Source organism: Urocitellus parryii, unplaced genomic scaffold, assembly GCF_045843805.1.
Source record: "Urocitellus parryii isolate mUroPar1 unplaced genomic scaffold, mUroPar1.hap1 Scaffold_87, whole genome shotgun sequence".
In the NCBI taxonomy this organism is placed as follows: domain Eukaryota; kingdom Metazoa; phylum Chordata; class Mammalia; order Rodentia; family Sciuridae; genus Urocitellus; species Urocitellus parryii.
The window spans coordinates 1,334,173-1,340,172 of NW_027554208.1; the positions used below are offsets into that span (position 1 = coordinate 1,334,173).

The 6,000-nt window shown below is 39.8% G+C and overlaps 1 pseudogene; it reads right to left on the minus strand.

Annotated features, from left to right (window-relative positions):
* The window catches only part of LOC144253036 (transport and Golgi organization protein 1 homolog), a 57,552-nt pseudogene extending 53,650 nt beyond the window's left edge, over positions 1–3,902 (minus strand).
* Between the last annotated feature and the right edge of the window lie 2,098 nt (positions 3,903–6,000).

The following is a 6,000-nucleotide window of genomic DNA, read 5'->3' on the forward strand; positions in this document are numbered from 1 at the left end:
GCTTTGTGCTCTCATTATGGTTATGTGGCTTTTTAAATCTTGTTCATGCCATTGGATATAATATCAGATTTTTTTTTCTGGTGGTGCTGGGGATTGAACCCAGAGCCTTGTGCGTGTGAGGCAAGTACTCTTCCAACTAAGCTATATCCCCAGCCCCAGTGGATTTGTTTTTTTGGAGGGGAATCTCTTCTCAACACATTTTGTGCCAGATTGTACTTGAGAAAGGGAAGTGATATGTACAGCATGGAACGATATTACTTTCTGATTTTCCCACTTTTTTTATCTTTTTAAAAAATTTATTTATTTTTAATCCTAACTTGTTATATATGACAGGATAATGCATTATAATTCATATTACACATATGGCACACAATTTTTCATATCTCTGGTTGTACACATAGTCACATCAGTTGTGTCTTTTTTTTAAGAGAGAGAGAGAGAGAGAGAGAGAGAGAGAGAGAGAGAGAGGAGAGAGGAGAGAGATTTTTAAATATTTATTTTTTAGTACTGGGAATTGAACTCAGAGGCATGAACCACTGAGCCACCTCAGCCCTATTTTGTATTTAATAGAGACAGGTTCTCACTGAGTGCCTCGCTTTTGCTGAGGCTGGCTTTGAACTCATGATCCTCAGCTTCTGGAGTCACCAGGATTACAGGTGTGCACCACTGTGCCAGGCTAGAAAGAACTCTTGAATTAAGAAGCTCAGTAAGGGTGAAAGATCTATATAGTGAAAATTACAGAACCTTAAAGAAAGAAATCAAAAAAAGACCTTAGAAGATAGAAAGATTTACCTTGCTCTTGGATAGGCAGAATTAATATTATCAAAATGACCACACTTCTAAAAGCGCTATACAGATTTAATGCAATTCCAATCAAAATCCCAATGACATTCCTCATATAAATAGAAAAACAATCATGAAATTCATCTGGAAAAATAAGAGACCCAGAATAGCTAAAGCAATCCTTATCAGGAAGAGTGAAGCAGGTGGCATCACTATACCAGACCTTAAACTATACTACAGAGCAACAGTAACAAAAACAGCATGGTATTGGCACCAAAACAGACTGGTAGACCAATGGTACAGAACAGAGAGAGGATACAGAGACTAACCCACAAAACTACAATTATCTTATGTTAGACAAAGGTACCAAAAACATGCACTAGAGAAAAGATAGCATCTTCAACAAATGGTGCTGGGAGAACTGGAAATCCATATGCAACAAAATGAAATTAAATCCCTATCTCTCACCATGCACAAAACTCAACTCAAAATGGATCAAGGACCTGGGAATAAAACCAGAGACTCTGCGTTTAATAGAAGAAAAAGTAGACCCTAATCTCCATCATGTGGGATTAGGCTCCAACTTCCTTAATAAGACTCTTTTGGTGCCAGAATTAAAATCAAGAATCAATAAATGGGATGGACTCAAACTAAAAAGTTTCTTTCTTCTCTGCAAAAGAAGCAAATCTGTGAGGTGAATAGCAAGCCTACATCTTGGGAGCAAATCTTTACCCCTCACACATCAGATATAGCACTAATCTCTAGGTATATAAAGAACCTCAAAAGCTAAACACCAAAAAAAAAAAAAAAACAAATAACCCAATCAATAAATAGGCCAAGGACCTGAACAGACACTTCTCAGAAAATAATATACAATCAGTCAACAAATACATGAAAAAATGTTCATCATTACTAGCAATTAGAGAAATGCAAATCAAAACCACTCTAAGATTTCATCTCACTCATCAGAATGGCAGCTATTATGGATACAAACCACAATAAGTGTTGGCGAGGATGTGGGAGAAAAAGGCACACTCATACACTGCTGATAGGACTGCAAATTGGTGCAGCCAATATGGAAAGCAGTATGGAGATTACTTGGAAAATTGGGAGTGGAACCACCATCTGACCCAGCTGTCCCTCTCCTCAATCTATACCCAAAGGACTTAAAAACAGCATACTACAGGACACAGCTGCATCAATGTTTACAGCAGCACAATTCACAATAGCTAAACTGTGGGACCAACCTAGATGCCCTTCAATAGATGAATGGATTAAAAACTGTGGTGTGTGTGTGTGTACACACACACATACAATGGAATATTATTCAGCAATAAAAGAAAATAAAATCATAGCATTTGTAGGTAAATGGATGGAATTAGAAAAGATAATGCTAAGTTAGCCAATCCCAAAAAACCAAATGCTGAATGTTTTCTTTGATATAAGGAGGCTGATTCATAGTGGGATAGAGAGTGGGAGATGGGAGGAACAACAAGCTCTAGATAGGGCAGAGGGGTTGGAGGGGAAGGGAGGAGGCATGAGGTTATTAAAGATGGTGGAATGTGATAATTATTATCCAAAGTACAGGTATGAATACAGGAACTGGGTGTGAATATACTGTGTATACAATCAGAGATATGAAAAATTGTGCTCTATATGTATAATAAGAATTACAATGCATTCTGCTGTCATATATGAATAAAAAATTCTAAAAAAGGTCAGTAAAACCCTCTCACACCAGCCCAGATTGACTCCCTATTGCTGATACAGGAAAACAGTCATTTTAAAAATAATCATGAGGAAAAAAACAAAACAAAACTCCTTTCAAGTCTGAAATTCAAATATTTCAGAACAGAAAACGGACAAAAAGATAAATAGTGGGGCTAGGGCTGTAGTTCAGTGGCAGAGTGCTTGCTCAGCATGTGTGAGGCACTGGGCTCGATCCTTAGCCACCACATTAAAAAAATAAAATAAGGGCATGCTGTCTATCTACAACTAAAAAAAAAAAATATAAATATATATATATATATATATATATATATATATATATATATATATAAAGAGAGAGAGAGAGAGAGAGAGAGAGAGAGACAGACAGACACCAAATCTGGGAAAAAAGAAAAAGGAAGACAAAATGATCTCCTACACCTCATGGGTCTTTTTTTTTAATATGTATTTTTTTAGTTGAAGTTGGACACAATGCCTTCATTTTTACTTCTGTTTTTATGTGGTGCTGAGGATTGAACCCAGGCCCTTGCACGTGTGAGGTGAGTGCTCTACCGCTGACCCACCACCCCAGCCCCCCACCTCATGGGTCTTAAAAGACCTAAAGCACATGACATAGTCAGCACTGTTGATGAACACAATAAATGTCCATAAATATCATTTGCAATTTAAAAAACATTCTACTATTGAGAAGAGGTATCACTGTGCAAAGCACCATCATAAAGATAGCAGGTTTACCAAATAAACTCCAGAGAAGAAGTCTGTGTCAAGAGAGAAAAGGTTCAAATTTAATCCTTGAGACTGACAGGACCATAAACATTAATATCATCACTTGGATTCAAAGTCCAGCTTCAAGGGAACAAGGATTACTCTGGCAGTTCTTGGACCAGGAAGCCTTAAGAATGTCAACAGATGACTATAGGGCTGGGTAGGAAAGAGAGGTGCCAGAGCAGGACACAGGACTACCCGTGGGGACGCATCTCACTCACACCCTAGCTTGAGGTGATGGAGTCACTGGCTCACCTAACCCCAACTCACTTCCTTCCTCCCGCTCTCTGATCCCTCCTCCAGCTGCAGGCAGGGCATCAGAGGCCCACTGGCTGTTCTCTGTCTCTCCCAGGATGGACTCCAGGTCTACGTCCTCCAGGATGCTCCCCTCAGAAGACAGCAGTTTATCCAAGCCAAATTTCAGTATGTCACTCAACTTGAATGAAGAAAATGAGAGATCCAGTTAGTTCTCATGAAAACACAGATGAGGATGTGTGACTTGCTAAGTGTCTAAATGACACCAGGTAATTCTTTCCCTGATGGACTTTCTTCTCTTCCATCACAAATGACACCTGCCAGGCTGTTTTGGAGTTGGATGAGGAATAAGCAGAGAGGTGATAAATGATGATCAGAGATGTTGACTTTGACAATTATTTACAATACCAAAAAAATTTTTTGGCCTCCAATTTTTTTGAGGAGTGGGGGCAGATAAAATGATTCCCAGCATCTTCTATAGCACTTCTCACCAGCAATTTTTACAGGCACTTCCAGCAGTCCCCAGAGAAGTCAGAGACCCTGTTGGCTACCTTCTTACCTCTCCCACTGCCAAACTCTTATAAAGAAAAGGTGCCACTGAATACCTCATCTCACCATGAGCTGCCACCTGTCCTTGCCAAGCCGCTTTGCTACTACAGTGCTTTATGGGACCCACTTTGGCAAAACCATAACCACCCTGATCACCAGACCCAAAAGCCCTTTCTCAATTTCAATCTCCCTGGATAGTCCTGCGGCACTCCCCATCCTGCCCTCTTGCTCCACCTAGGGGATATACTCAGCCTATTTCCTACGGCTATTGGAACCAGAATCTTAGATAGTGTTACCTGGCTTTCATTTGCTACTTGCAACTCTCCACCTCCCTAAGTACTATCTCTTAGGAATTCTGAACCAATTGGGATCCACATCATGGGACTTCATTTTCATTTTGCCCTTTTAGATTTGGTTAGTTATCTCTATATTGCCTATTCTGTAACTTGGAAACTTTAGCTTGAAAATATCCAAGATAAAAACTATGACAAAAACTAAGCAAAACCATAACTGTTATATTTATATTTAACCTTGGTGTACATATATATATATATATATGTATGTGTATATATATATAAAACCAAGCCAAATGGCTTTGGCATTTAGTACCCAAAACAGAAGAAAGCCAAGTATTTATGATGAGGCTCAGTCCATACTGGGACCCTTCACTCGTCCACTCCTTGGACTATGTCTCCTGGCTTCCCTCGCTACTGCTCACTCACAACGTGTCTTTAAGGAACTACCCATTTTTTAAATGAAAACCACTTTATTATAGTAACTAAGAGCATGTAGTTGGAAGTTAAAGAGTGCTCGGATTAGAGTCATGAATCTGATGTTTGGAAAATTTCTTAAGATGGAGGTAAAGACAACGTCTATCTCATTTTTTTGTTATTCTTCTTCTGAAACAACTGGAAAAAGTGCACGTCACACAATGCTTAGCACACAGTAAGCATTCAATAAGTGTTCACCGCATCTTTATCTGTTCTCTGTTTCTGTTGTGTTCTCCTTCTAAGACAAGGAACCTGCTCTCCTTTTTCAGGACTTCACTGCTCTATACTGCTTAGATTTATCAAACCAGAACCACGTCTTTTACTATTAGATTCTTTTAATAACTTAAAAAAAATGTCCTGCTGTATTTTGAGACAAGGCAGTGAGTTATCACCCTTGTTCCTGGCAACCATAAATAACTCACAGTCTGGTGGGGAGGAAAGAATCAAGACAGAACCAGAGTGTGATTTCTTGCCATGGCTTGTGCAGGAAGTCCCACCGAGGTCCTCTCCACCAGCCCATAGTTTGTACTGGCCCCAAGATCTGGTCCCATGGCAGAGTTTGTGCCTGTGCATTTCACAATGATGTGCTAGCAGCCAATGTCATAGAGAAACCCCTGACTGAATGCCTGGAGCTCCCTCCACTGGGGAAGCATCGAGCATCTGAGAATTTGTCTCCTCTAACTCCTGACACCTGTGCCTTCACAACAGCCCATGATGAGCTCCTCTCCCAAGATCCTGTGAAGAAGTGTATTTAGACACCTACAGTGTACATGCACCTCTCTCTCAAGCTTTCACCTTCCATTTGAAATTGCCTCTTCAATAGTGTGAAAATAAAATGCACAGCCTGCCCAGCCACCATGACAGATGAGCATGCAGAAGACTCAAAACACAAAAGGCCAAAGACTCCAGTTACTCTCTAAGATATACAAACGTCAAGCAAACAAACAAAACCTAGAGTTCTTCTTTCAGGTTCTAGTACCCCCAAATCTGTGAACCTTTCCTGCAGGTCAGTGACTCCCTAACAAAAACAGCACCTTCCCTGTCTGCAATGCTGATGTGTAAAGATACAGATGTGAGAAAACTGCCATTTTTAAACTCATGCTTGGGCTAGTTGTAAATTTGATGATTCTGCTTGTAATACTGTGTAATT